The sequence below is a fragment of the Hordeum vulgare genome, chromosome 6H (genome assembly GCF_904849725.1).
Source record: "Hordeum vulgare subsp. vulgare chromosome 6H, MorexV3_pseudomolecules_assembly, whole genome shotgun sequence".
Taxonomy (NCBI): Eukaryota; Viridiplantae; Streptophyta; class Magnoliopsida; order Poales; family Poaceae; genus Hordeum; species Hordeum vulgare.
Genome location: NC_058523.1, coordinates 215,290,032 through 215,301,695, shown reverse-complemented (window position 1 = coordinate 215,301,695; position 11,664 = coordinate 215,290,032). Strand labels below are relative to the sequence as shown.

The window sequence follows — 11,664 nt, the reverse complement described above, 5'->3', positions numbered from 1 at the left end:
GAAGGACGGAACGCCACTCAGGTTTCAGACCTACTACAGTGTGACAGCCCGATGCCGACGTTCCAGAAGATTCCCCTTTTCTTTCCGTTTTCATCGTGTGTCTATTTTCTTTTGTCGCATCATCATCGCATCATGCGCATCATCAGCATTGCATCGGCATCTCCGTTGCCGCCAGTTTTCAAAACTTAGATCCGTGGTTAGTTGCAGGTTCTCGTCGTTGTCCGTTCCGAGTCCGACCGCACTCGCACGCGCCCGCGGCACCGTCGAAACCCTGTTTTAAAGTGTGCGTAAAACTTTCTCTGATCGGGATGAGATTTGACGTGCGGTCGTAATTAGTTATCGCTAGACCGCCTGTCGAATTTCGTCGCAATCGGAGACTGTCTGGTACCCGAACGGTCGACCGTAGCAGCGCCGTATTCGGTCTATCGTCGGACGTTTTTCGGTATTTTAAAAATATGTTGCCGGGTGCCCGTTTTCCCTCTCATCTCCGCCAGCCCCTTTGCTCAGTGGATCGACCCTACGCACAGCCCAGTCCGAAAACCTCCCGGAACCCGAACCCGGCGGTCGTGACCACTAGGTCCGGATCAACCCCGTTTTACCCTAAACCATCATCGGTTTGTCAATTGAACTCCCTGACCTAATAATCTCGATCGTTTGATTTTAATCAAAGGGATGAGATAGCCCCATCCTGTCATATCTCGTGTATATATATATATATATATATATGTAGCAACCCTAAAATCTAGGAGGTCTGTCCTATCCCCCAATCCCAAGTCGCACCGCCGCAATCCCCAACCTCGGTATCTCCGCTGCCGATCCAACCCTGCTGCACGAGCGCTCGATCCGGAGTGGATCGGGGCATCTGCCTGCGCCCGACACACCGCCTCCACCGGAGGGCTGCGTGACGCCGCGAGCACGAGAGCCAGGCCAGGCCCATCGCCCTTGCTCCCTTCCTCTCTCTCTCTCTTGTTCTCTTGATCTCTCTCCCTCTCTCATTTTTTCCCTTCTGTGTCATGGAGCAAGAAGAGATCAGCTCCAGGAGCTGCCATGGCCAGCGTTGACAGCTTCCGCTGCTGCAGGCCATCCCCGACCGCCCCAAGGATCTCTTCGCCGGAGCTCCACCAGCAGGAACAGGGTCACTAGCAAGCAGGAGTTGGACCTCTCCATGTGCTCGTGCGTCGGATCGAGGTCCCGTCGCCAAGAATGGAGCCCCAGTCACCGGAGCCTACGCCGGAGCACCTTGCTCGTCGCGGACTTGCCCCAGGTCGGGCGGATCTCAGCGCTGGCTTCGTCTTTTCCCGTTGTGAGCAGTTTCTCCCGATCTGATCCCTCTTGTTTTCTAGATCCGTCAGGAAAATCCATGTTATTTAGAGTGTCCAATATGTTTCTACCACCAATCGTATGCTATAGTGGAGTGGTTAGCACCAGCTAGATTTGCCCTGGGGTCCAGGGATCAAATCCCCATCGATGCGTATTATTAATTTTAGGTTTTTTTGCCTCTCCAACGCAACATCTTTTCCATGTCTATTTTACTTGCTGTTTAATCTATTTTGTCACAACTACTGATTAGTCCAGTGGTAGGGCTACTAGTGTCCATTCAAGGGATCTGGGGTTCAAATCCCACTTGTTTAACATATTATTTTTCCCTTGTCTTTTTTTATACGCTAGGATTTTTTTTGCTATTTCAGGATATAGGTGTATTTTCAAACGCCCCGTAGATTCTATTCCGTGTGTCGGATTTCGACGAGTTAGATATGTAACTTGGCTACAATTTCGCGTAGAATAATATTTTCCAACTCTCATGCATGATAAAAACTGCTAAACTTGCTGTTCGTATTGTTTTGTGTGTCGTGCCGTGCTATTACCGTTTTACCCGTAACTTTTGAACCGTAGCTCAGTTGGAGAAGTGCCATATATGTAAATGGACCAGAACGATGAGTAGAATCACGTGAGCCTATTTGTTTTTTCTGTTTAACAACTAATTAAATGGGTTAGTTCAGATCTGGACAGAACTGTAAATTAACATGTGAGGTCGTCTCGGAGGTGCTATATGTCATTTCCGACCTCATTTAACATGCCTAGATAGGTAGATTAATTATGCATCACCTCTTGCCATGTTTAATCACATTTGATATTGCCGTGTACCTAATCGGGATAGAACTAAATGATTAAACGTGGAGTTCCGTCAATATGCAACCCGTTGCATATTGAACTTCACTTAATGTGCAGTGTTTGTTTGTCGTGAATTGTCATGCCGTGTCTTGCATGTTTTCAGCTGCTCATGCATCATTTGTGTTGTTGCATCGTGTGGTGAATTTCGTGTGTTGATGCTTGTTTACGGTTTTCCCCGTCTCGATAGAGTTCCGCAAGCGTGTCGGATGTGAGGACCCGTTCGACTACGTCGGTTCTTCTGCTTCACGGAGGCATTCTTCTTCCAAGCGGGATCTCAGGCAAGATGATCATTTCCCCAGATACCATTACTATCATTGCCATGCTAGTTTTACCGTTTCTATCGATTATGTCACGTTGCCTACCACCTGTTAAATACCAGCCTCTCAACAATGCCATGATAACCTTCAACCTGTCCAACCTAGCAAACCACTGATTGGCTATGTTACCGCTTGCTTATCCATGTTGTTAGCGTTGCTAGTTGCAGGTGCAGATGCTTCCATGTGAAAGCATGGGTTCCTTGTTATATCACCATATTAGAAGCTATTTAATTTAATGCACCTATATACTTGGTAAAAGGTGGAAGGCTCGGCCTTTCTAGCCTGGTGTTTTGTTCCACCTTTGCCCCCTTAGTTTCGGCTACCGGTGTTATGTTCCATAATTGAGCGCTCCTAACACGATCGGGGTTGTTATGGGGACCCCCTTGATAATTCGTTTTAGATTAAGGCTGGTGTGGCAAGGCCCAACATTGGTTTTACATTTGCCCAACATAATAATTTGATAATACTGAAATGCATAGGGAGTTAGCTCTACCCGAGGAGTAATTTTACATAAACAGGAGGGGCCAGTGCTGATGGTGTTGGTCCCAAACGGTCTACCTGCGGGGCCACCGCGAGGAAACTCGAGGTTTGGCACTTGTAGCTAGTTCCATCCGTCGTGTCCTGAGAACGAGATACGCGACACGTCGGGCGGCCTTGCTGGATGAGTTTTACCTTTGACGAGATATCTTGTGCATCGGGTTAGGGTAATCTCAGAGTTGAGGTTTTCCACTAGGGAATCCGACGAGATCACGAGCTTCGTGATTGAGGATTTCAATGCGGCTTGTGGTAATTTGTGATGGACTAGTTGGAGCACCCCTGTAGGGTTAAATCTTTCGGAAAGCCGTGCCCGCGGTTATGTGGCAACGTGGAAACTTTGTTTAACACTGGTTCTAGATAACTGGAAGTTAACTTAACTAAAACATGCCAACTGTGTGCGTAACCGTGATTGTCTCTTTCGTGAGTTCTTTCTCCGATCGAGGACACGGTGGGGTTATGTCTGACGTAGGTAGGTGTTCAGGATCATTCATTTGATCATCTGTAGTTCACGTCCGCTATGCGTAGATCTTCCCCCCTCTTATCTCTTGTACTCGTAAGTTTAGCCACCAAATATATGCTTAGCCGCTGCTGCAACCTCACCACTTAACCTTACCTCACCCATTAAGCTTTGCTAGTCTTGATACCTTTGGAAATGAGATTGTTGAGTCCCCTGTGGCTCACAGATTACTACAACACCAGTTGCAGGTACAGGTAAAGGCTACTTGACGCGAGCGTGTTGATTGTTCATTTGGAGTTGCTTCTTCTTCTTCTTCTTCATCGATCTAGGATGGGTTCCAGGCCGGCAGCCTGGGATAGCAAGGATGGACGTCGTTCTTCTTTTGTCGTTTGTTTTCGTCCGTAGTCGGACCATGCTCTTACTCTTGATGTTTATGTAATGTACTGATGTGACTCTGATGTAGCTTGTGGCGAGTGTAAGCCAATTCAATATATATCTCATCTTCTCAGTACATGTACTTGCAATGATATCCATTCTTGCGACACGAAGAGATGCGCTTCTATCCCTAACGAGGCCTTCGTGCCAAATTGAGGATGGGGTCGCATCTGGGCGTGACATAAAGCCTCTCTAACAACACTCCATCTCACCTTCTCATCAAGGAATCCCTGACGCTCCGCCAAGAACTTCATCAAGTCAAGGACCTACTCTGCCTAGAGAAGATGAAGACGCGCAAGATTAAGAAGGAAGGAGCACCCAGAGGGAAATCTGCCATCGCCTTCTGAGGAGGAATACCACCACTTAAGGCCACTCCTATACAGAGTCGTCGCTGACTGTGGAGGAATACACTGAACTCCTCACTGATTCACCGACGAAACATCGTCACGATGGACCTCTTCTTCCCCCACATCCCTGATGGAAGAAGATACCCGCACCTATGAGGAAGAAGAGGAAGACCCTGAAGAACCGGTGTACGAGACCGAGTAATCCGTTGCTTAGATGGATGTCTTAGGACAAGTTAGGAGTCCCCATGCGAAGTCGAATCTGTGTAATGGTTCGTATGAAATCATGAATGTTTGTAGTGTGTGTGCTTTATGTATGTGTCTCGATGCAGGCCACGCTTTTGCCTTAGGCAGCATGTAAGCGACTCCATCGCCTATCTTAATTAATGTATTTGCATAGGATTCTTCGACCCTTCTTGTTTGACACACTTGCACTATACCAAAGCCCCCTCATATAGGCACGTCGTCCTTTTATGCTTTCGTCTCAACCACTTCGGAGTATTCACCAGTCTGCTCCAAACACGATGGTGATTGCTACTCGCACCAGTACCTTCGGCAACCCCAGCACTAGCACTTCTAGCGAGCAGCCAGGAGCCGGTGGGTCCGCCCAAGCTGGAGATGACCCAGAGCAGCAGCAAGGCGACATTCCGCCACCACCACCTCCTCCGGAGAGCATGACTGTGGCTCCATTCCTTCAAGCTATCCGAGAGGAATGCCAAGCCAACAACACCGCCATCCAGCAGATAGCTCAAGCCCTAGTGAACAACCCGCCACATGGCAGGAATGGCAATGTTCGCTACACTCGGTCTGAGTTCATGAGGACCACGCCCCAATATTCACTGAAACAACTGAGCACCTGGATGCCGATGACTGGATCTGCACCATTCAAGACCTCCTCACGCTGTTTAAGTGCACCGACGATCGCGAGAAAGTCCTTTATGCTTCTCACTGCCAGGGAGGCACATCCAGGGATTGGTGGGACGGGTTCTAGATTATGCAAGAGCGCAGGCTATCACTTGGGTTGTCTTCGAAGACGGGTTCCGCACTGCTCACGTTCCCCCTGGAATGATGACTATCAAGAAGCGGGAGTTCCGTGCTCTGAAGCAAGGCAGTGGCATAGTCAGGGAATACCTGCAGAAGTTCAACCTCTTGTCGAGGTATGCGCGAGAAGATGTCAGCACTGAAGCCGCTATGATGGAACGCTTCATGGAAGGGCTTCAACAGTCGTTACAATATCAGATTGTTGTCTGTGACTGCCGGACCTTCTATGATCTGGTAAACAAGGCTCTCATGTTGGAAGACAAGCGTCGTGCTATGGATGATACTCGCAAGCGTAAGCTGATGGGAAATTGTAGTTCCAGCAACCAGAAGACTCGTTCATGGCAATCAGCCCCGACAAGGCCTAACCATCAGCAGCAGTAGTACAAGACTCCTGCATGTTGCCCAAACTATCAGCCTCAGCAGCATGCCAACCCCAAGCCAGCAATCAATCCGCCCAACAATAGTGGCGGCAAGCCCAACATCCCAGGGGCAGGTCACCTGCTTTGGATGTGGTCAGCCTGGACACTACCCCAGGCAATGCCCCAACAAGCACTACAAGAAAAACGCTCATTTATGACAAAAAATATCGACGACCGTCTAAATGGTCAAACCCTTGAATCTTACGACCTTTCGAGTTAGTAAGGTCATAATCTCACTGCCCGAAATAACACTATATATGATATTATTTTGAGTCCACATGACCAAATTAAGAAGGTCAAATACAAGAACAAAGGCGAGCATGCAGATTCTCGCCTACGTGGCGTGTATACGTGTCAATTTTCTGCCCATTTGTCATGTATAGATGCCAATTTGCCTACATGCTAATTTTTGTAGGGGTACATGCTAATGGGTTGATGAGTATAACTTACACGGTCTTGTGGGAGAAATGTGTTAACTTGTTGACCGAGCCAACTAGTGGGTCCCATGTACGACGTGTGGGACCAATTGACTTACTTGCCAAATCATGGGCGGGACACCCAAACTTGGTCAACTCTTAGCCACATAAAAATATATGTTAAATAAATAAAGTTTAAATTAATAGTTTCAAACCAACATTCATATATATGTCAACAAAAATCTGTAGTATTCTTTTTTAAATGAAAATATACTAATTGTATGGTGTATTTTCAGTCGCAAAGATGCAACAAAATGTGTCAATTCACATTTTGCACTAGATTTATCTTTAGCCATAACGTCACATATAAAGCTATATGTGCGTGTGGTCAACCTGAGACGGAGCCGATCAACATGAAATGGATGGATAAATGTAATATTTATTTTTACTATATATCCCAAAAAAACATTTATTTACTTTCCACTACCCTTGCAATTTTTTTTTGCTTTACACTAAAAAAACTAAAGGGGCGGTTTGGAAAAAAGCAAGAAGAAAAACGCTAAGGAGGAAGATGTTTTTGGAAGAGGGGGGCGGGATCACGAAACTTCTTGGCGCTGCACCGTGTTAGGGTTTACAGGTGGGCGCTGCCTCCTCCTGTCGTAAGCGCAGCCGCCACAACCATGCACCCATCTCTATCCCTCTCTCCGCGTGAGCCGACGCCGCTCCCTCCTCTGACCCAGCAACCCTTCGCCGGCAAGAAGCCTCTCGCATAAGCTCGCCGCCATCCTCCACTCCCCCTGCTTCTTCTGTGACTTCTCCACCACATCAGGGAACGCATCGATTCACCGCCAGTGGTCAAGCGCGTGACCGAATCGTGGTGCTACCAGCCAGATCCACGCGACACCCCATAGGTACATGAATTTGGTTGAGTGCGCCGCCGCGTAGCAGTGCCTCTGCGCCATCTACTACTACTCGTTTGCGCTTTGTCTATCATGAAGGCGAAGACGGCCATGAGGAGGACTGGACCAACATCGTCCTCGTCCTTGCCAGGACGTTTCCTAGTAGCGGATACCTGACATCCTCGAGCGGCGCCGCTTCCCTGCCTCCTCGACCTCGGAGTATAGCTTCTCGGCATCAATAGGTACTTCTCTCTCCTCCGCATCCTACTCCTATAGAAAAGGTGCACAAATTGAGAATCTACTCCACACTGGATTAGATCAGTATACCTAGGAAGCTACTGTTCGTGATAGTATAGTCCTATGCAATTGCTATTTGCTATCTTGCAGTTTTTTTTTACTTTTGATCTGTGTGTGGTGAAGTACCTGCTATATTTCCTCAATTTTCATAAACGATGCTTATGGTCTGCAATGGATTCATGCGTAATGTTCCATGGTACATTCTTAGGGAGGAGCACACAGAGTAGCACAACATTTGTTTTTGTCCGAGTACAAACCTGGTTAAACAAACTGCAGATGGATTCATTTTTGTGTGCAGATTCTTTAAGGGTCGGCCCAAGCCTGATTTTGCAGCTCACATCCACTGGTGCACAAAAGGAGACCTCCTTGACCAGTTTGAAGCCATGAAATAGGCTTTCCCTTATCCTTTCCCAGCTTCTGGACATGACCGCCACTGTCGTAAGGTGTCGCGGCCGGTGCTTGGACCTGACCGTTGTCGTCCCACAAGTGCAGCAGCATCTCCTCCCAATGGCAAGCAAGCTGGAGCAGGTAACCTAGACTTCTATTTACTTCGATTTATTATTGAACTGCTACTGCTTGCATCCCCTGTTAGCCAATAGCTATGCCCTTGTAGTTGCTGCTCGCCATATGCTTTTGTATGTTGTTCATGTGCTACTGCCGTTGATTGAATCTTGGTGTTCATGTGTGCTGCTTGATTATTGTTGGCTTGTCGCTGCTGATTGAATGCTTGGTGCTTCATGTTAGGGAACATTGCATCTGAGAGCGGTGCCACTGCTTGTAGCTAATCATCTGATGGGTGAGAGTTAAGGTGGACAACTTGGAGGGCTGTTTTTCTTTCTCATTATTTGTGTTCAACTGCTGGTAGCTAATCATCCGATGGGTGAGAGTGAGGTGTCCCCGTATGCATGCTACCATGTCTGTGTCATCGTATTTGTGCTCTTTAGAAGTAATGTATATAGCTACAATTGTTTCCATTATCTAATGTATCAACCCTTGCATTATTTAGTGTATGATTCCTTGTGTTCCGAAGGTACTACTTTCTTTGTACCTATTGTCGTGGCTTGATTATTGATATGCTTTCCTTCCTCACAGCTCCCTTTGTATTCTCTATGATTCCATCCATAGTGGCCTCGTCGTGCTTCCTCGCCAGTGGTGGTGTCCGCGTATAGAAGCAGCAGTAGTTTTACTACATGGCAGAAAAGGCATGCAAAGATGCCTCAACAAACATTGGGCAGTAGTGATGGCCAGCCTCGTCTATAGTCGGTTGAGTGTACCAGTTGCAAGATTGTTGTGTGTAGTATGATATAGAAGTATGCAGTTCCATTCCATATCCAATGTAACTCAATTAGGTATACTAGTCATCAACCCGTGCATCTGCACGGGCTAGAGAATTGTCTATCTTAAAATTATTGTGCAACTTCATGTAATTTTTCACATTCATTTTTAAAGAGATATCAAAGATATGTACAAATAAAAACTATAAAATCTATATTATGGTAGAACGTGCTGCACATGCTAAGTTCTATACTAAAATGTTTTATATATCATCTACAATTGATACAAAGTGCCACTCCACATATATTTGAAATGATGTCCAATTGACCCAAATATTAGAAATGTGTAGATATAAATTGAAGTATTGGAGTAACTCTTAGATTAACAATTAGAAACAACAGATTTCGTTGCAACAAAATTTACAACTACAATGGAATTTTGGCAAATAATATCAACTTTTTTGGACACATATGATGTGTGCATGGAAATAATAATATATTTCTATCGATTGAACCTTCCTAGCCAAAACAACAAAATTTATGTCCACCCTTGGACCAGCACCAAAATTAGGCACATTTTAGTAACATGCTATTATAATGCTACAAAGCCATCTCTTTGAATTTCCTTCGAGAAAATATTACATAAACTTATATTATCAGAAGTGGTACCTAGTGTTTTGAAATATTATTCTACACACTATTGTTTGCTAGATATGTGTTCCATTTGCTGTTACATTACTTTGTCTAAGCTTGGGTCTAATTTCTCTCGGTTAGTGTACATGTGTACCATCACTACAATGTTATTTTTCTCATCTACATAATCTGCATTCCTTTTTAGTGCATTGGAAAATAGTCCTTCCTTAACTTTATTATTAAGTACAGTCTTATACTTCATTCAGAATGTATCTATCATGTATCAAATTAAATAGTAGAGTATATCCTAATACTTGAAAAATTGTTTTACCTATTATGATTGAATATTTAATGGATGTGGTTGTCCAGTATTCCGATTTACAATACCCATACAAGTTATAGGTAATGTTCATAAATGATTAACATAGTGTGCCAATTTATATATTTTCGTAGTTACATTACAATTAGGTGATTTCACATATTTATTAATATAGTCTAGGTCAATATTTCATAAGGTAGGATTGAACCTATATTTCAATAGGGCATTGAAAAGTTTTTTTCGGGTTGAGTCTCTCTTTTTATAAAGTAATGCTTGGGAAGTATTTACTTTTACGTGTACTGTTTCATTTTTGAAGGGAATGGAACGTATTCTTTTGTATGTGGTAACAACTGGGACATGGACACTTTATTTTTTTGAGATCAGGCTCGTGTTTTAAAGTGGGGCTCTTTCTTAAGGGAAATCGTAGGTGTTGAGGACTCTTTGATGAATTTTTTTCCATCACAAAGGAAGGTCGGTGGATTTCCGTGGTTGTTGAGGACTCTTGCATGTACGTGTTGGTTCTTATTTTTCGTGAGTAATGTACGTGCTCGTTAATTTGTTTTATGTACTTGCTGGTTTTTTATTAGAAATCTTCTACGGTCTTCTAATTGATCTTGACAATTAAAATCCACGTGATGTATCTAATATGTATATCTCGTTTGTGCATTAAGCTAATGCTCTTGTGATCTATAATATCGCACTGAAGCCTGAATGTTACTTCTGGGCTAAGGATATGGCTATACTGAACTTTGTTGGTTTTGTAAGGAAACTTTGTCGAATTTGCTTATACTCAACTTTGTTGGTTTTGTAAGGAAACTTTGCCAAATTTGCTTTTGTTGTGATGCCTATTATCCTAGAAACATTTCAGCTTTCATTAATTGATATAAGTTTAGTATGATGTGTATGCTCTCAATTTCTTTGACATGAAACAATAACCTTTCTGTTAAACGATAGCGATAATTTGATTAGTCATGATTATTTGAAATTTCTTGCTTACCATCATTTACTATGTTTGGACATGTTGAATTAATCGGTGTCATCCCTTTATGTGTGTAGAAATGTAATTTGTATTTACTTGTGGTCTTTTTGACCTGTTGTTCATTGTAGCACTTAACGTACAACAAATATACTGCTAAATGATGGATGCTTTTTTAGATTTGAGAATCATTGTTCTGGCACAGTTGTTACATGCTTATTTCTAGAATGGACATTTTGTGTCTTGTATCCTCCCTTGTGCTAAACAAATACATAGATCACATATTCTCTTGATACATAGATCCAATGTGTAAGCTTGCAATCATACGCATAGTCAGAGGTCAATACACTACCATCGTTGGAGGATGAAGTAGTTCTAATTTATTTATTACTTGTACATTATAATATTTGATTATTTTGTATGCTTTCTTATGTTTGATTATTTTAATTACCAGGATGATCTGAAGCACGCACAAGAAGTAGAGGACAGGACATGAGGAGGGAACAAGAAGCTTCATCTATCATTGATGTTATGTCTGATCAACAAAAACTTGTGCTTCTCATTCAATATTTGTTGAACTATGTTGATGTGTGATTATGCACTTGTTGGGCCCTTCTGTTGTACATCTGCACTTATAGAACTATTTTATTATGCACTTGTTGGGCCTTGAACCTTTATGTGTAGAGCAGTCGGTGGATGATGTATTGTAATTCATATGATGTGCTACTGAAATGAAATATATACAGCTAATTTGAAATCTTGTACTTTTTAATGGGCCTATCCTGAGATATACATGCTTTTGGAAAAATAATGCATCAGCCTAAACAATTTAGACATTTTTAATAATAAAATAGTATTGGCGGAGGCCCATGTAGACTACATTATTGAATTGGGCTGTGAAATTTATGATGATTTCATTTGGTCACTAGCAATGCCATGTCAGCACAACCACGTCAGATCCTACATGGCGCATACAAAAGGGTAATGACCAAACCAAAATTTTGGTCAATAGAGATGTACGACCAAAATTTTAGAAAGGTCAAGTTTGTTCATTCTTGACGGCCAAATGTTGACCTTGTAAATTTGGTCAAAAAAAGGTCAATAAACAACAACAATGACAAATCAATG

At 43.6% G+C, this 11,664-nt stretch overlaps 1 long non-coding RNA gene across 3 annotated transcripts; it reads left to right on the top strand.

The window, feature by feature from the left end:
* Positions 1-6,733: 6,733 nt before the first annotated feature.
* LOC123401485 lies at positions 6,734-11,293 on the top strand. Of its 3 annotated transcripts, none has more exons than XR_006611094.1 (4): positions 6,734-7,049; positions 7,137-7,279; positions 7,633-7,862; positions 10,991-11,293. It is a non-coding gene; the product is annotated as an uncharacterized LOC123401485 (long non-coding RNA). The 3 variants fall into 3 exon arrangements; XR_006611093.1 differs by adding an exon at positions 9,977-10,068 and having other exon boundaries at positions 6,734-7,279; XR_006611092.1 differs by having other exon boundaries at positions 6,734-7,279.
* The last annotated feature ends 371 nt before the right edge of the window (positions 11,294-11,664 follow it).